The following is a 20,846-nucleotide window of genomic DNA, read 5'->3' as shown; positions in this document are numbered from 1 at the left end:
TGCCTACTCAGAAATATGAGAAACAGCATTGCAAGTAAAGCTTGTCTATATATCCAACTGGAGGCATTTTGAAGTGAATAGAATAGAATAACAGAATTGGAAGGGACCTTGTAGGTCATCTAATCCAACCCCCCACCCAAGCAGGAGACCCTACACCATTTCTGACAGATGGCAGTCCAGTTTCTTCTTGAAAGCTTCCAGTGATGAAGCTCCCACAACTTCTGAAGGCAATCTGTTCCATTGGTTGATTGTTCTCACTCATTTCTCCTTATCTCTAGGTTTAATCTCTCCTTGATCAGTTTCCATCCGTTACTCCTTGTCTGGCCTTCAGGTGTTTTGGAAAATAGATTGACCCCCTCCTCTCTGGGACAGCCCCTCACAGGATTTGTAAGAGGATATGTTAAGCAGGAAACCAGGTGTGGCTTGGCACGAATGAGGAGGGAGAGTCCAGGTTCTCTCTCTCTCTCTCTAAGTCACACGTTTATTTAGCACTGGACAAAGGGTGAATTCTCCCCTAAGGCTGGAAGAAACCTGACTGCAATTTCAACTAAGTATATTTAGCTTTTTTAGTTACATAACAGGAAAACTGCTTTCAACAGATAAGGTTCAGAAGTTACAAAAATGCTTGTGCACGCATCTTGTGGTTATGGTCCCAGGTTCATCTGCAAGCTTGTGATTTTCTTTATCCAGCTTCCACAACTCTGAAGGCCTGCTAAGTCCTGAGTTTTATTTCAGCCAATTCAACATAAAAATCTTTGGACCGATCATCAGAATTATCAGAATCCTGATCAACTGATTCAGAAACTTTCAAGTACAGTGCTGCTTTTTCCCCTAGATCACCATTCTTCCTTTTGAGAGTTTCCTGAGTTTGGAATTTATTATGATTAGTTAGAGCATCTTAAAAGAGCACAAGAGGCAGAATGCATTATGGGACACATTGCTTCAAAGTTAGATCCTATCTCCAACCTTCAAGGGAAATGTGATAAAAATATGGTCCAGTGTTCAGATCAAATCACAAGACCTTTGACATTTTTCTGAATGAAGCATAGAAAAAATAGCTCAGGCTTCCCCCCTCTCTTTTCCTGTACCTTTTGACTTCATTTACTTTTCTGTTGGGTGGATTTACATTAGAGACAATTATGTAATGAAAAATATACTCCTATTATGGAAAATACACAAACTTATCATCAGAGGCACATAAATGCACTTTTTTCTGGTCTACAGTTATGGAGATTAAATTTCAGGTCAAGATTTATTTTGTGCAAGTGTCCCCTTATTCACCAGAGAATTGTACAATGTAAGTAATCTGATCAGAATAATGCATAGGGACATATTTCAGAAAACCAATAATTATGGTAAAGTCAGGCAGTGCAAAGGACCACCCTATGTCCAGATTCCCTCTTTTCAACAAATCTTTAATCATAGCATCATAATACACTACGCTATTGCCCATTAAAGCCAGAGGCTTGAAACAATCAATGCTGGACATCAGTAGATTTATTATAATTTCAATTCTACTGCCCTTTTCATGACTAAAAATCAAAATTATATTTTACAGTTGTGCTATATTATACTTTACAGCATTTATATATGTGTGTGTGTGTGTCTAATTACGTTAAAAATTCGAATCCTTCTCAGGAAAAATTTATCTCAATGTGGAGAAGATGGATAGATTATATTCAGAGAAAGTATGAATTGAAAAATTACTATGTAGCTTTTGATTAACAAAAGATTTTTTTTTAAAAAAAATTTGTATGTATCTTAATGTTATTTTAGAGTCATAGCAAGTTTATACTAGTGTGTAGTAATATGGAGTAATTGTGAATAGATTTTGATTATTTTGTGTTTATTTCCTAGATTAGCTTTGGGAAGTCCTGGGGGGGAGGGGGGAAAAGAGTAGGTTTGTATTATAGATTTATATGTAGGATTTTTTTAAGGAGGTGTCCGGTGATACCCCAACTGCATAGGACGGGATGGTTGATTGTGGAAGGGAGGTAGGAAAGAGGGAGGAAGGAGGAGTGGTGGTAGAATGAGAGGAGGAAGGAGTGGTAAGTGGAAGAGGGTGGTGCGGGAGGGGTACACCGGACACGTCTGTGAATGTTTTGTTTAGCTTTATTCTCTTTGGTTGATATTGTGATAAAAGATTTATGTTTGTGTTTTTTAAATAAAAAATAATAAAAAATTTATTAAAAAAAAAAAATTCGAATCCTGGGTAATGCCATGTAGTAAAAACAAATAAATACGAACACCAGGATAATATCAAACTAGGATTTGTTTAATAAAAATGCTGAGCTTTTGTCGGCCAGCACTGCCAACATCATCAGAGCATAAAAACAAGTCAATGGGAATTTCCTTTTATAACACCGGCCAAGAGCCATGCGCAAAACAGGCCGGTGTTATAAAAGGAAACTTCCATTGACTTGTTTTTATGCTCTGATGATGTTGGCAGTGCTGGCCGACGAAAGCTCAGCATTTTTATTAAACAAATCCTAGTTTGATATTATCCTGTTATATATATATATATATATATATATATATATATATATATATATATATATATATATATTCAAAATTTTGTGGCTGACAAAGAGTTAGTGGGAGACTAGTATAGCTATTTCAGGCTTATTAGCCCTCATCAGCTAGTCACACCCTTCAGGGATTCGAACCTGGGCAGCTTGCATGTTAGGCAAGATTGGAGCGAAACGCAGAACAGACTGATTTATATTTGGTAGACCGGGTGCCTCACCCAACTGATATTTATATATAGGGTTAACAGAGTGAAAGCTGCTTCTTTTTCTAATTTTACAGAGTTAAGATTGGAGAAGTTAAACAGTGACAAAATTCTTTAAAACCATAACCTGTAAATCCCATTCTGTTCCTTTCCCCTCTATGTTTGCCTATGTATACAACACACAAGAAACCTTTTGTAAACAGATTCCAAACAAAATTATTACCTATTTTGCTTGCCTTTAATCCCTCGTGGAATAAACACAAGTTGTTATATGATCCTTTTGACCAATTCCTTATTCTGTTCATATTTGCAATGATTTTATTACTGACACTCAGTTTGCCTGCCTTACATTATCACAATCAGTGCATCTTGGGATTAAAAACCATTTACTGGCCCAACTCTTAAAAGAAAGTCCCCAAGTAGCAGCATAATGAATATTGTTTCTTTTTACTGTTGCAAGGTTTATTGGTATGTCAAAAAAGCTCCATCCTCATTTGAAAAACAAAGAGGTGACCCACTTAGCATGGCAGAGGCAGCATAAAGGTGCTGGAGATATAATTATGCAATCTATAAATAGTAGCCTTCTTATTTTACCTGGGGAAGCCCACAAATTAGGCACATCTCCAGAGAAATATTCATTTATTCCCCCCCCCCCAATAAACCGTCTATTGGTATCCAAATTAATCCAGAATAAGCATGTTACTCCCCAGGATAGAGAGAATGAGAAAGGGTAGATATAGCAATAGGTAGTCATCAGTTTTATTGCAGCCAAAATCCACAGACATCTGTATACCTCTCTAGAGATCTATTTCAGAAACTTTACTATTCTGGTTAGGGAATAGGAGGTGTTAGGCTCTAATTCATTAGACCCTCCCTATAGGGCTTGCTGTACCTTTCAGTGCATGATTAAGACCCATTGTAAATGACAAGGTTCTGCAGCTAAGTGTGTTACTTGGATCAGGTAATCAGCTGTGCCTTCTTGGCCAGAAAAGATGAGTCAAATTTTGTTCCACTGCAATTGACCTTTCAAATAGCAAAGCTACAATTGTTCATGAGGGTGAAGTCCAGGAAACCAACATTAGTATGGGGGGAAGCACAAAATATATGGTTTGTATATTTGGTATACTATATTTCTTCTATATCTCACCCAACAATTCATTTATTATTCATTTTTATCCAGAATTCCTTTGCATATTGAAATCTTATTGCTACACACATAACATTTCCTCTCTGGTCTTGAATTCAGTCACGAACAGGTATAACAGAGGATGAGTTTCATCACTGACAGACAAGGTGATCTTTTTATTTCACTGCAGGTCTTCCCATCAATAATAGACAATTCATCCTTTCTTAAATGGAAGAAGGTGGTAATTGGCAGTTATTGTAAAATCTTGGAATGATTCAGTTGGATAGAGTAATCTGCCTTGATATCATAAGAGAGATTCAGTTGGAAGAGATTTCAAGAAATTGCTTTCAAAACTTTTACCAGCACATATTGGTCATCCAGTGTGCATTTGTGATGTGGAATGATAGTTTTAGTTGCACAACTACTTCAGGAAACAAAAATATTGGACCTGTAGGTCCCTTCACTCTGCACTGTAACTGACCAGGATCAGGATGGTGAAACTTCAGCATAAATATCCATGCTGCCTAAATAACATCATGTCTATAACTATATCCTTTAAGGGAATGACTCTTTAGAGACATACTGTAGATTTAAAATTATGATGATAGAGAGAACACAACAAGCCATTAATGCAGCAAGCTAAACTGAAAGAATTTGTTTGCTTGTTGATGGAACAAATATGGTGTTGCTTTTAAGAATGTTGATTCCAAAGATTTATATACAAGGAGAACATTCATGGTATTACTGTGTACTGAAAAAAATGGTTTTGTTCAGGACAAATGCACCAATTAGCAAGTACAATTAAATATATATTATTTACACTCTTGTATACCAGAGAACCAATGTAAAGTGGTTAAGGGCTGGATCAGGACCAGGAAGACTCAGGTTCATAAATGTTGACCGTTATTTTGGACAGGCCTTTTCCCAGACTATCCGACAGAGCTGTGATGTGTGAAGATTTGGAAAGAGTAAGTGTTCTGCACAATGCCTTGATTCACGAAACAAACAAAAAAAAAGAATATAACACCAAAATGCCTATCCATCTAACAAAAAACCCAATTGTTCCCAAAAGAATATTACTCTAATCTCCATCAGATTGCACCATTATAATATTTAAAATGTAGCACTGTTTAAGATAACTATATTGTGTCTGAAATGGAAATGTCTGATCCTTCTGTCCTGTGTGGCTTTCCTTGTCATGAATAGATGAGACCTTGGTTATACCCGTTCACAAAGACAAATGTGATGAAATGGTATGCAGTAGAAATACAGAGAAAACCCAAATACTATATAGAGAAGCCAGAAGCTAGAGGAATTGTCTATTCTTGTTCATTTCAGAAATATGTGTACTCTGTGGGTTAATCAATTCATGATAAAATGTATTTGAAGTACTTTCAAAAGATCAATGAACATGAGAGACTCATGCAACTAAGAAAGCATTCTGCAGGTAAAAGCAAATTATTTTAAAGATACTTATGGTTTTCCATTTAATTTGCAAAGAATTAAATAATATCAATAAATACATGAAAGTTTTATTTTATTGCTAAGATATACTTTAAGATATAATGAGAAGATTTTAAAAGCCTGTTTATTTAAAAAAACATCACCTTTGCAAATAAATCCCAGAGTAATGTAATCAGCATTACACAGTATTAGATTTGTGACAGTAGAAGTGTTAGCTTGAATTGTAGTTTAGTTACTGGCTTGTATGTTTGGGCAAGTTTCTCTCATTCATTCTCATTCAGAGCCCATTGAGGCTGGGCAGTGATTAAAATTAAGTAATGAATTCCCAACATCCAACTCTAGAACATAAAATAATCAGTCTCTTAGCGTGACTATGTTTAATGTTAGGAATAATTACTGAAACAGGTGATTTTGAAACAGAACTGTTACCAAATGTGAGTCACATGCTGGAGGATGGTAATGTGTCATTATCCCATTCAAATTTGACAGGAATTAAAACTCAAAAACCCACTGTCCTAGGAAACAAAAATAAGATACCGTAAGATAAAATGTCTGCTCCTGAGAGAGAGGGGTTACATAGTGGTAGATAGAAGGAAATAAATGCAATGAAGACATAAATAAATTTACTACTTTAAGGATTAGACAAATAATTCATGTCCAAAAATCACAAGTAAAATTTTATAGTCTGCTGAAGAGGAAACCTGTGACTAGAACATTCTTTTCATAATATTCAGCACACATTGTTGAAGTAATAATGCATAATGTAAAATTTATTGGTAGCAATGTACCTTTCACATGCAAAGGGAACAGCATTCTTTAGCATTTATACTGCTAAGGAAGAGAGGAATTCTGATTCTCAATTCTTGTATAAATTTATCAATTTAACATATACAGGTTGTCATTGACTTATAACCCCAATGAAGGCCAACATTTCTGTGTCTAAGCTAGACAGTTGTTAACTCATTGACTTTACTAGTCAGAAGCACCTTGGGAAAGTTGCAAAAGGTGATCAAGTGACCCCAGGAAGCCATAATTCGCATAAATGCATGTAGGTTACTAAGTGCCTGGTTTTGATCATGTGACCAAGGGGATGCTGCTATGATTGTAAGTGCAAGTCTCAATATTTTTGCTTTGGATAAAATCTTCATAAATATTTTTTTCATCATTGCTTAGTTAACCATGTGAGTCACCATGAGTTGTGGAGCAACACATCAATGACCAGCACTTGTGATTTTACTGCTGGCTTCTACATTGACTCTACTTGTCAGAAGCTGGTTGTAAAGAACATAAATTTTAATTATGTGACCATGGGATGCTGCAACAGTCATAAATGTGAAGACTGGCTGTAAAGTTACTTTTTCAGCATCATCGAAATTCTGAATGGTCGCTAGTTGTTAAGCGATATCTGCCCATAGAGTCTATTGAAATGTCTTTTATTATTTTCACTTGATTGAGAAGAATCTACTTCACAGATTTTCAATAGCTTGTGGTGTACCAATGGTGGGAGATGCCCCTATGATCACACAGAAATCATAGATAAGTTTAAGCACACACCAGAAATCTTAAGCCCCTATCCTTGAAACATAGAGTTCATGTAGCAAGATGTTTTATGCTAGCTTGTAAAATAAGGAACACATGAGGTACATAGGAGCCACATTGTCAATGAAATAAAACTGAGGAGCAGCCCATTTTTTTCCTTAGAAGCATCCTAGAAGATACTCATATGGCATTCTCTTTCTGTTGGAAACCTTCAGTAACTTCTCTTTATCAGTAACTCAAAAACCACGAGCTGAGTTTCAACCCAGAAAGCCTCTTATAAGCAAATATTTTGCAGATTTAGAGTGAACAGATTCCCAAGCATAAAACCAGGACATGCTTATTTCTACAAATTTACATATTGAATTAATCCATAACCTTAAACAATTGCATAAGCACAATTCAGGCTATTATATCTCAGCTGCCAAAAATCTGGATGACCATTAGATAGTAGTAAAGAACTGCAAGATATTCCACCTGGTTGCTACCATCTAGTAGTTGCTATGTTAAATCTATGCACGAGGAGCAGTACATGGTAAAGGTGCATCAATGCTGCAATTTTTGGAGGGTCTATGACAACTCGCTACAGCCAACTCGCCATGGCCAATTCCCAATAGACAACTTGCCATGGAACAATTCGCCATGGCCAACTTGCCAGAGGACAACTCACCATGGGACAAGAGTTATACTAATATGGAAAAATAGTGCAATAGAATCATTAAAGAAAAGATTCCACGGTGGGACAAAATGAAACGTGAATGATAAAAATTAAAATAATTTTTAACTATTTTAAATAATCATATTGAATTGTTGAATTGTCCTGCAACGAGTTGTCTTGTGGCGAGTTGCCCATCATAGGTTGTCTTGTGGTGAGTTGGCTTTGGTGAGCTGGCCATGGCAAATTGGCTATGGCTAGTTAACTATGACAAGTTGGCTGCACCAAGTTGGCTGCGATGAGTTGGCCCATTCCATTTTTGGGAAGCCTTTGCTTTTACTCATGATGTTACTGCAGGCCAACCAGAATATTTCCGTGGTTTGGTGAAGTGTCCAGCATTTATTTTTAGATTGAAAGTAAAAATCCTCAACTTTATTAGGAAGGAGAAAATAGTTTGAGGGAGAAGGGATTGGCAAAGGCCAAAGTCTTGGATTCCAGAGATTTCCCAAGTAGCTACAATGATTTTGATTCTTATTAGCTGTGTCCCCAATTTCCTCTTATTTATTTTGATTATCAGCTGTTTTATGCACATACCCTTTGGCTCCAATTTCTCTTTATTGGGCACATTATAAAATATGGAGGAAGTTGCAAGCCAGACTAAAGGACAAGTCATATCATTTATTTAATCTATGTATAAAGTAAATAGCACAGTAAATGTTGCATTAATGCCTGCATGTCTTTTGAAAACCTTAACAAGTTTCACCACTGATATCTGTTCAACAAAAAATGTTTGTCTTTCAACTGTATGCAACACATGTTTAGCTGTTGTATGTAACGGACAATGTCATGGACAATTAAAATATATATATATAAGTCTATTATGAATACTATTGAGCAAATCTATGCATAAAGACACATGACCCTATAGGGATGAATAATCAATGTAAACTGTAAAGCTAAATATAATTCTATCTACAATGTAAGTAAATAGCTACAAAGAGAATACAAAGCAATAAAAGTGCTTCTTTTGTATGCTAATCTAAAACTGGCTGTACATACTGTATTTATTTATTTATTTATTTTAAAAAGATTCGATCTGTCTGACTCCTTGAAATAGAATAAGTTCTAAATCAATCAATCACAAACTAGCATATATTTTTATAACTGTAAGTGGTTCTCGATTTACAACCATTTGTTTAGGGACCATTCAAAGTTACAACAGCACTGAAAAAAGGGACTTATAACTGCTCTTCGCACTTACAATCATTGCAATAGCCCCCAAGGTCACATGATCAAAATGCAGACACTTAGCAACTGATATGTGTTTACAATGCTTGTAGTGTCCTGAGGTCATATGATTGCCAAATGCAACTGATGAAAAAAAAATCTTCATCAGGGTCCAGTCCAAGCTGGGAATAATCAAAATGGAGACTGCTTTAGAAAGAAGGTTGTAATTTATTGAAGAGGAGAGCCAGACAGAAAGATGGCTCTGGGAAAGCTGACCACATGTAGTAAGGAGTGGTAGGTTTTTATACCTTCTTGAGCTTTTGTTTGGAGTTGTTCCTGTGACATGAATTTTGACCTGAGTCTGAGTGTGCCTTTCTGGTATTCTGATTGTAGTGGGTTAATCCTATTATGTCCCAAAGTTCATATCATATCCTGCTTCCCTGGGGATGTGGCTGATGACTATGTCCTGTGTTGGATTTTTTTGGTGTGAGGGATTGTTGATTCTAGGGATCTTTGTCTTTCTAATCCCATCAGCTCTAAGCTTCCAGGTGCCAGTCTTTCTGAAAGGATTATGATATCTGCATTTCTACAGAGCTGGTTTCTGCGTGGGGGAGAGAGACTTGGAGCTATTAAGAAAAACTGGGTATGCTTTTCTGCCTTTTTAAGATCCTTTGAGGAAATGTAATATTCTGCCCTTTTTAATATTTCCTTCTCTGGGGGGGGCTGACTTCCCACACAATCTTCTCTGACGAGCAAAGTCAATGGGGAAAGCCAGATTTGCTTAATGGCCTCATGATTCATTTCACTGCAGTGATTCACTTAACAACCATGGCAAGAGAAGTTGTAAAATGGGGTATGAGTCAGTTAACAACCTCCTTGATTAGCAATTGAAATTCTGGTCCCTATTGTCGTCATAAGCCAAGACTACTCATATAGATTAAGGATATTTTTCCCCTAAATTCCAATGACTATCTCCTGTTTTTTTCCCCAAATGCTGAAGTTTACAAATAAATATAAATATTTCAGAGGCTTCAACTCTTCCCTTTCCCTTTTTAATACAGATACATGCACACATGATTGTCCGTGTAAAAAATGTTGTCAAACTATACTTTGTTAGATAAAAACCTTGTATAAACCAGGCATAAAATCTGAGTGGGTTTTTACTGCTGAATTATAACCCTGTAGAAAGATTCACATCTAAAAACATTCAGTCTTTGGGGATGATTCTGCTCTTATTTATGTCAGTGAAAATTAACCCAATGAAACCAGAGTTGTATTTTGTGTGTCTGATTAGGAACTCCCACCAACTGGAGTGTATCTAGGGTATTCTGGTGCATTGGTTTTGACTATTTAAAGCTGTTATAATAGACCAAGATTTTATAAGGTATAGAATAAAAATATTTTACTATGAGTTGATGAAGCAATTGTTATCTTATTTTACAGGCATTTTTAAGCTTCTTTAACACTTCTTCTTCCTCTCATCCTCCTCCTTTTTCTTCTTCACATTAAATTACAGGATCAGATTATCACTTTTACAGAATACATCTTTATATAGCTATTAATGATTTATTTCACAGTTAAATGTCATGATGACTTTTGTATTTTTAATTCTCTTCGTGTAATATTTTGAAAAACCTATAACTGTTCAAACCTTAAATCTTCTGTAAAAAGTATTCTTCAGCCTATATATGAAAAGAGTTAAGGTCCCATACCATGCTCTATTAGCAGATTTCAACTCCCAAGACTATGTCATGATATCTTTGCTTTTGCCAAAAGCAATAATCTGATTTAGCTTCTTTTTGCTTTGCAAAATTCTTCATCTGTCTTTCAATAAGACAGCATATGGATCAATAGGCACAATGGCTGTCTCTAATATTATTACTAACTGCTCCACTTTCATTTTATGGAAATATACATTTTATGTAATATAACTATATTTTGGGTGTTACTATTGATCAAAGAATTTTAAAGACTGCATATTAGTTAAGTCTTCTTGTTCACTGAATTTTCTAAAATCTTTTCCCAGTAGTTCTCATACAAACTGCATATATATAGAAAAAAAAAACTTTTAGAGACCTATGGATGCACTGAGGTCTGTCCAGATGTCATATAATTTCTGTTGAATTGGGGCAAGATGATAGATAGATAGATAGATAGATAGATAGATAGATAGATAGATAGATAGATAGATAGATAGATAGATAGATAGATGGATGGATGGATGGATGGATGGATGGATGGATGGATGGATGGATGGATGGATGGATGGATGGATGGATGGATGGATGGATAGATAGATAGATAGATAGATAGATAGATAGATAGATAGATAGATAGATAGATAGATAGATAGATAGATAGATAGATAGATAGATAGATAGATGAGAGAGAGAGAGAGAGAGAGAGAGAGAGAGAGAGAGAGAGAGAGAGAGAGAGAGAGAGAGAGAGAGAGAGAGAGAGGATGGATGGATGGATGGATGGATGGATGGATGGATGGATAGATACACAGATTACAAGAGATCATTTTAGCAGAATTTGTGATTGCCCAATGTCTTAAGAATAAGCTTTCTGCATAATTATATAACCTTGTAATACTTTAGTGAGAATTTAGATGTAGTCAGCCACATCAAATAATAGGCTTGAGTTTTTGTTTTTGTTTTGTTGTTCGTTTGTTTTTTGTAGCACTGTGATTGGCCACAACATCACCCAGTGACTGAGAAAGAAGCTTTAGTTATCAAGATTAGCAAAATTGTCCACTTAACAATGCTTGTATTTGGAGAGAAACTTGCTACCTCCTGTTCTTCCAGACACACACACCCCCCCAGGAATACTGCAAGTTCGTTGGTTATAGTATGTCAAGATCCATGCATTGCTATTAATTGTAAGGTTTGTAATTATTTCTGGTTTTCGTGTTAGTAATAACTCTTCATGATTCTGTTGACTGGAGGGAAATTTTAATCCCAAATGTGTCCAATTGTCAAAATTGCCATTAGCCTGCAGAAAAAGAGAGGCTTTTAAGAAGAAGTAAAGTTTACTTATTGGAAATTAGAAATGAATATGTATTGTCAGATCCTTGAGATTAAACCCTTTTATTTAACACCAGTTGAAAGTGTAAATTATTCAAATGTTTACATATGAAGGAATGCTGTACTCTAATGATTCCATTTCCTACAGAGTATTAGTGGCTAGATAATGAAAAGCTTCATCAGAATGGAATGTTAAGCAAACAACTTCAACTTCTCATAGCAGACTGAAAAGATTGGGTGACTCGGTCAATTAGAGCTAGCAAATGCTTCCAATGAACCAAGTATCAACACTCTCCACTGACTACAATGAAAGTAGAGCTGAAGCTGTGGATTGTGCAGTCTCTCATTTTCCATCATGTATTTGCATGAGAATCAGGTGAGTAAAATATGTAAATGTAGCAGCCTTTTCTTCAAAGTTAGGCTCCAGAAATAAGTAGGGCTGCAATCTGTAATAAATTGATTGACTAGAGCCTGATTAATTGGACAGTCCACATTTTAATGCGATATTGATGATAGTTTCTGAAAAAATGTATTATGTCAAACACCACCTTAAAAAAATGTTCTCTCTTCTCACTAGCACAAGAGGAAGGAAAATTGTAGTAATAGTACTTAGACTTATATACCGCTTTGCAGTGTTTTACAGCCCTCTCTAAGCAGTTTACAGAGTCAGCATATTGCCCCCAACAATCTGGGTCATTTTACCAACCTGAGAAGGATGGAAGGCTGAGTCAAACTTCAACTGGTCAGGATCGAACTGCTGGCAGTTGGCAGAGTTAGCTTGCAATATCGCATTCTGACCACTGCACCACCATGGCTCTGTGTATTGTAGTTTTGCAAATGTTGCTGAATGACAAATGGTAGTGCTAGACCAGGGCTTTTCATCCAGTGGTACGGGTACCACCTGTGGTACATTGGCACCTGGCAGGTGGTACGCGACCATCCTAGAAAAGTAGTAGCGGGGGAGGGGAATGAGCTGAACCGGTGGCAGCACCACACAAGCCTGAGAGAGAAATGGCTGGAGCTACAGGGCTGTCAGGGCTCAGCGGAAGCGCCAGGATCAGCGCCAGGCTCCAGCTGGAGCTCGGCGCTGATCCTGGTGCTTCTGCTGAGCCCAGACAAAGCACCAGGATCAGCTGAAATGTTGCAGCATCTCCAGGGTCTTGTGATTTACATTCATATTTATGATGGTCACAGTGTCCCAGGGTCTTGTGAAGTGACCAAAACCTGCTGCAACCACCCAGCAGGCAGAAGAAATAAAAACCAAACACCCCCCACCCCACCCCCGCTGCCAATCCTCAACAGAAATGCTCACAACAATGAAAACCTCGGACAGGTGGAAAAGTGCTGCTGGCAGGTGTCTTGCTCAGGTGTGCCTTGGGGGGCACTTTTTTCAGTGCCATTGTAACTTCGAACAGTCACTAAGCGAACTGTTATAAGTCGAGGACTACCTGTACTTTATCACTTTTTGGGAGGGGATCATCAAGTTTTTGACACCTTGCTAGGTGACAGGTGGTACTCGGATATTGCCATATCCTAAAAGTGGTACAATGGGTGAAAAAGTTGAAAAGCCCTGTGCTAGACTAAAGACAGGCAAACCTGGATTCTAGCAATGACTTAGGCATAGAACCCAGTAGGGTGACTTTAGATCAGTCTATTTCCTACAATTTTGCCAAAAGAAACCTGCATGCAATTGTCCATGTAGCTATGGTATTAGAACTGATGCAAGACATTTAAAACAAATAAGTAGTGTCACATCTTAAAACAGCCATAAAAAGTAGGTAGTAACTTGAATTAGCCAATCCATATTCAAAGTGTTTTCATCACCAGTAAATTAGAAGGGCTGAATTAATTTCCCTATAGCACTTTATTTCTAAATCTCCCTTCTTTTTAACATAATAGTTAAAAAGAATATCCATTGACATCTTACTATATCTAAATACTGTAGACTGGATTGGATGTTCATCCTGTTTACTTTATTCTGAAGTATATTGGAATGCAAGAACATGCTAAAAGTTCAAAGGAATTAGAGCTGAATCTTCTAGCATTCTAATACTTGTTCTTAATTTAATTTAATTTAACTTAATTTAACTTAATTTAATGATTTGATGCCTAAAGAAATTAGAAATACTTTAATTGAATATTTTAAGAAAGATCAAAAAATAAGCAATGCAAACTTTAATCGCTATATAGAGAAAAAAAAGAGTAGATGAAATTAATACAGTCAGTGAGAAGAATTTGCCTATTTTTATTAAACTATTTAAACAACCACATATTTTATATATTTCATTATGTTTATTTTTTGAAACCTTAAAACAGGAATAGAAGTAAATTATAATTAGTAAGAACTAAACCGATGTGTTATTCCTTTTGCTTTAATTTTTAATTTTGAAAGGTATTTTAAAATTGAGATTGCATTCCTTTGGCAGGCTTCTAACAATTCTTATAAATAGATGCTCTTTTAGTAAATTTCCTAGGGAGTTTTGGCAAAATCTTCTAGAGAGCTTTGGTAAAAACATTGTGAATCCAAAGCCCAACTCTAAAAAGAAATCTGTCTTGTATGTTAAGCCAAAATCTTTTACTAAAGGTTAGTTTGAAGATTTATTTTTTTTTACTTTTAAAAAGAAATTAGTATAAATTGCGATACAGTTAGATTTCAAAACACTATTTGAAATTCTGTTTCTGATGTGATACTCAATATCTGTATATGTCTCTTTAATTTTCCTAGTGAGGTAGCATTTCTAAATTCACATTTACTATTGACTCATACCAATAACTAAGCTGACCAAGAATAGTTTATATAACTACTATATATCTTCTTCTTGTGCCATATCTGTTATCGGACATTGGTGATCATGTTGGCGATCCTGTTTTTATCAGCAGCCGCACGAAAAAGTGCTGCTGAGTTTTGTCCAAACCAGTCCCTTAGATTTTGAAGCCATGATGTTCTTCTTCTGCCTTGACCTCGTTTGCCTTCAATCTTTCCCTGGAGGATTAAATGGAGTATGCTGTATTTTTCTGGGTGTCGCATCACATGTCCGAAATATTCTAATTTTCATTTTTTAATTGTTTTGATGATTTCCCTTGGCTTTCCCAGGTGGCTTATCACCTCCTCATACTATATATTATATTATATATATATTTCTGGCTTTTTTTTGCCTTCATCAGTTAGCCATACCCTTTATGGGATTCGAACCTGGGCAGTTATACATACTAGTCAGTGATTTAGTCACTGAGCCACAGGTTCTCTTCCCCTCTTTGCCAGCAGAGTCAAGGGAGTAATTATAGGGAGTTCAGACAGATTGGTCTGATTGTGAACACCTTGACATTTTCAACTGCCATACTGCAGTTTACTCTTTTTACAATATCTCTTGCCTTGCCGCCCACAACTAGGGGCATAGAGCAGGCTCAAGTCGCAACTGCGAAATATTTTTATATCCAAATTTCTTTTTTCTGACAAAAGAGTAAAGAATTAAATTGGGAGACTAAGATGGACCATTTCTGGCTTTTTTTGCCTTCATCAGTTAGCCATACCCTTTATGGGATTCGAACCTGGGCAGTTATACATACTAGTCAGTGATTTAGTCACTGAGCCACAGGTTCTCTTCCCCTCTTTGCCAGCAGAGTCAAGGGAGTAATTATATGGAGTTCAGACAGATTGGTCTGATTGTGAACACCTTGACATTTTCAACTGCCATACTGCAGTTTACTCTTTTTACAATATCTCTTGCCTTGCCTATAATTGCCCTATAATTACTTTTTGCGTGGATGTGTGGTGGTGACATCCTGTGTGGTTTTCGTGAGTGTGGGTCTGGTGTCATTCTTTGTGTTAGGAACTCGTTTGCCAATAAGGGCAGGTTTCCAAATGGCTGGTAGGCGGGAGGTATCATCTCGTTTATTCATGCTGTGTGGGCGTTTTTCTATCTCAATGGCTTCTCTGATTATTCTGTTGTTAAAGTGTTCAGTTTTGGTGATAGTTCTGATCTTTTTAAAGTCAATTTTATGTCCTGTGGCTTTAAGGTGTTGGACCAGGGAAGAAGTTGGTTCCTCTTTTCTGACTGAGTTCTTGTGTTCTTCAATGCATGCATTTATTCTTCTGTTGGTTTGTCCCATGTATGTGGTGGGGCAGGCAGTGCATGGGATTTAATATACTTCTTGATTTTCTAACTCAATTTTGTCTTTGGGGTTTGAGTTTTTTGAGTTAGAAAAAATTGAGTTAGAAAATCAAGGAGTATATGAAATCCCATGCACTGCCTGCCCCACCACATACATCGGACAAACCAACAGAAAAATAAATAGAAAAATTATTTATAGAAAAACGCCCACACAGCATGAATAAACGAGATGATACCTCCTGCCTACCAGCCATTTGGAAACCCACCCTTATTGGCAAATGAGTTCCTAACACAAAGAATGACACCAGACCCACACTCACGAAAACCACACAGGATGTCACCACCATACATCCACACAAAAAGCAAACCCAAACTCACACAGATGATGAGGCACGACCACTAACTGGTATTACATACCAGTGATGGCGAACCTTTTAGAGACCGAGTGCCCAAAAATTGGCCCCGCCCCCACCCCACTCCATCCCCTGCCCCGCCCCCACTCCGCCCCCCCATCTCCCGCCCTGCCTGCCTGTAGCACCACTCACCGCCTCCAGGGTCCGCTGCAGATCGCCCAGGCAGCCCAGCAGCGCTATGGTGGTCACGCTCTGTGACCGCGCCCTGCAGCATCAACTGTGCAGGATGGGGTGTGAGGGCAGAGTCTTGTCTACACTGCCTGGCTGCCATGTCCTTGGCTGCGCTGCTCCATGTGGGCCACGCTCAGGGGTGATTCTCCTTTAGGTGGGCTCCTGGAGACAAGGGGGTCACGGGGGAGGTGAGGCTTGGGCAATGGCATGTGTGCCCACAGAGAGGGCTCTGAGTGCCGCCTCTGGCATGTGTGCCATAGGTTCGCCACCACTGATATATACTAATATATATGCTAGTCTATAAACAATATAAACAGTGTATTCAAAACAGAGCATTTGGGCACATAACTTATTTATAGTTCATAATATAGCATTTTTCCTATTACTTTTGGACTATATAAAACAGACAATGCTTTTTATTTCAAACTTTGAATAAAATATTCTACCTTATTTTTTATCAAAACATTTCAAATTGGCTATTTTTTTGACATAACAATACAATTTGAATGTTTTTTTCTATAAGAAATGATACTAATTCATAATAAGCTTTTTGCTCAGATTCCTTTTTTATTTATTATTTTCATACTGGAACTACAGGAATAGACAACAATTGAACAGATGCATTATGATGCATTATAAAGGAGATGGGCAAAAGAGATACTTTAAAAAAAATTAATATCCATTATGGAAACTAAATAAAAGAATTTTATTTCTTCTTATTCTGCCTTCTTTGAACTCAAGTATCCTTCTTTTCCTTGGGAGCATCCTGATGGAAAGGAATTAGCATACTTTTCAAATAGATTTCAAATCAGTTACCTGCTCCTCCAGGGCAGGAGGGCATCCTGGTAGAAAATGAATGTTCCGTTCAGTCCATTAGCACAAATGAGATTTCTTTTTAAAAACTGTTTTAAAGCAAACTTCTTGATCTAAATTGTCTATGCCTAGACCTAATTTTGCAACTAGTCAGGGTATGGAAGTCTTTCTTGAAATCTGTATTTACAAGTAGTCCTCAACTTAAAGCCACAATTAAGCCCAAAATTGCTAGGTGAGACGATTGTTGAGTGGATTTTGCCCCATTTTATGATATTTCATGGTTGTGTGTCATATATGTGTTTCACTTTGAGAGCGGGCAACTAAATTTCATTTTTGATGTGTGCAATTGTGCCCACAGTATAAAAATGACAATAAAGATTATCTTATCATCTTATCTTATCTTATCTCATCTTATCTCGTCTTATCTTGTTAAGTGAATCTGGCTTCCTCATTGACTTTGCTTGTCAGAAGTTTGCGAAAGGGGATCATATGACCCCAGGACACTGCAACCATCATAAATATGAGTCTGTTGCCAAGCATCTGAATTTTGATTGTGTGAGAATGGGGATGTTGCAGTGGTCATAAGTGTGAAAAATTATTATAAGTTCAGTGCTGTTGTAACTTCACTAAACGAACTGTTGTAAGTCAAGCACTACCTGTATTTTTCAACTTCATCTCCCTTCCCTTTCTACTTGGCACACCCATAGACACACAGACACACACACAAAAAAGAACAGGACAAACTTAAAACCCTGGCTGCCTGGCTGCCAGTATACACTCATCCTTAAACATTCAGAACAGCAACCACAATGAACAATCACAAGTATTGCAAAACAAAACAAGTTTTTTTAACACAGGAAGAGCTAGATTTTTTTAAAAAAAACCCTGCAGCAAACAAGTTTGAGCAGTCTTTTGCAGCAAAATGTATCATTTGTGGTATAGATGAGCATCAACAGAATGCACACAGACAACAAGGCTGTCAAACCCAACCCGCAGACAGTTTCTGTATGTGTAGAGGCTTTCTAAGCCAACAAAAGTAAAGAGGACAGAGTGCAATGAAACATCCAAATCTCAGCAAGAAGCTAGAGCTATTCTTTGCGGTTTCAAATGGAATCCGCCAAAAGCCAAGTATAAATATTCACAAATCCTTAACAGTTTCAGCCACAAAAGAAGTATCAGCACTGAGTGCAAAATATCAGAGAGCGGTTTTCTGTGTAGTTTCTGCAACTGTGGTCTGATTCATATGTTCCTTAAATGCCTGTTGCTTTGCTCCAAACTGCATTCCCTCTGGGGCCTCAGTCATTAAACCAGGGGAATGGCCCTGGTCCCTCCCGCTTTACTGGCCCAAGAGGAAATTCAGAAGACAACCCCTTCATTGCAATCATTACCTTAAACTAGATAGGTAGACAGACAGACAGACAGACAGACAGACAGATGATGGATGGACAGATAGATTATTTAAGTCCATCTGACTTCAAATTAGCCTGGATTTCTTATATTTTGCAGGGAAAAAACACAAAATACTAAGAAATAGATCATAGACTTCCTACAAGAAACTTATACAGGCTCAGAATTCTATTCAAGTCCTGGGAGAACAAACAGGTTTCCAGAGACTTTGGAATATCAAAGGGAACTATAAGAATTTTTTGAGGGGGCGGGGTTTGCTATTCCAGATGGGTTGCAATGTGACAAAAACTTCCTACTTAAACATTGACCAAAACAAAATCAAAGTACTTGATTTTATCATTTTCCCCCAGGGTTATATAGTTTGGTTGGCTGAATTCAGGCCCAGAAATCCCAAGTTAAGTGGATCAAGATGAGCTTCTCATTTCTCCTAAAGAGTCCACTGAGCTAGCAAGGAATGGTTTGAAAGCACTGTTTAACACCTGTTGTTGAAGGACTTGCAAGACTAAACATAGGTCCACCTTTGTAGGATGGATTCTCACCAACAAGCTTTTAAAAACCTGATTTGATAAAGAAATAATCTCATTTAAAGTTAACCCATTGGATTCACTCAGAATAACCAAAAAACATTTTATAAGATCTCTCACATTGTGGAAGCAGAACACAAAGCTCTTTTGAGGAAGAACAAATTGATGTGACAGCAGGAAGACTAGAGAAGATTGTTGTGAAGAGCCCAAGAGAGAGAGGTTTTGCTGTTCTTTTGCATTCAGCTAATAGCTCTGTCCCCAGAGAAGTGCTTGGAGCAAGGAATGCAATCACATTTGAAGCCTGGGTTAATTAATTTGAAGAAATATTCAGTAGTGTCCACATAGGGAGGGGCAAAGGGGATTGAGTGACACAAGCAATGTCACAGTGTCATGATGCAAACCCTGCCCCTTTTCTATGTGCATCCTCATATCACATACATGCTCCAAAACATGGCAATACTGCTTTCATTATTCCAACGCCTGTCACCAGGATGTTGCATGAGACCTTTCTACTCAAATATGACCACTGGTATCTTTTGAACCCAGGCCCAGACAAAAAATGCTAGGTAAGGTTGTGCCTTGCTCCCCTCCTCATTAACTTCTATCTTCATATTCAGGCTTTCTGTAAACATAAATTCAAATCCCTTCACTAAACTACCATTTATTTTCTATGTTTGTTTGAACTGGCAGCACGGCAATTCTTTGTTTAATCAATTCAGCTTTTATTGTTCAGGTATTAGCCAAATACTGCCAGGACAAAGGGGGTAAATAAATCACTGCCAGCATAAGTGTGAAATTAATGGTTTTCAATCTGAGATAAAGATGTTCAATTCTTAAGTATTTTATTTCTGGATGCATCACATCTGTGAGGTCACAGTCCAGACTCAAATGTCTGCAAAAACAATTATTAGATTTGCCAGCTGCAACAAGAACATTTAAGTTTCTGGTGCACGTGAAGTATTTGTTGCAAAAATTCTGAGGCTTTCGTTGTTGTGCTTAGCTTGTGCTTAGCTTTTGCTCATCCTGAGTTGCTTATTCAGTCTAAATTTATTAGAATTTGTTGCAAGACCTTCACTCCATACAAATGTCCTCCTTCAGACACAATTATTATGTTCCTCTGTATTACCCCAAATGAGAATTTGCCATCTGAAATATTGGCTGAGACAATCCTTTTGGGGTGAGTTGCTGGCTCACCCAAGGTTTGATAATAAGCTTATTTCTGCTTATAAAACTATTGCCAAAAAAAGCTTTCCTTTTGGGGCTTTTCTTTTCCATTTTGAATGTAATTCAGTCTCAAAAGAGCTATAAAAGAAGTTAAACAGAGATACTTGATCTGGATATTCAGAGTGATAGATCTAAACATCCTTCTGTATTGCCTGAAAGACCTCTTCCATAGCCTTTTCAAGACACCCAAGTAACTTTACAGCATTTCTTCTGCTGCTTAAAAGAAAGTAGCTACATCTATAAGAGGCAATGCCTTATCTTCAATGTTGAGGAGGTTAGGGTTAACCAATTGTCCCCTTTGCTGTACTTATGTTGGAGAAGGAGTGGAGGAACTTGGGCACAGAGTTAAAAGGGAGATCAGCCTAGAATCCCTACATAGCCACAAGAAACTCCAAACCCCCTTGAATTCTGTGGGCC

Source organism: Protobothrops mucrosquamatus, unplaced genomic scaffold (assembly GCF_001527695.2).
Source record: "Protobothrops mucrosquamatus isolate PMUCROS unplaced genomic scaffold, P.Mucros_1.0 scaffold62, whole genome shotgun sequence".
Taxonomy (NCBI): Eukaryota; Metazoa; Chordata; class Lepidosauria; order Squamata; family Viperidae; genus Protobothrops; species Protobothrops mucrosquamatus.
Note: the sequence above shows the minus strand (reverse complement) of the source record.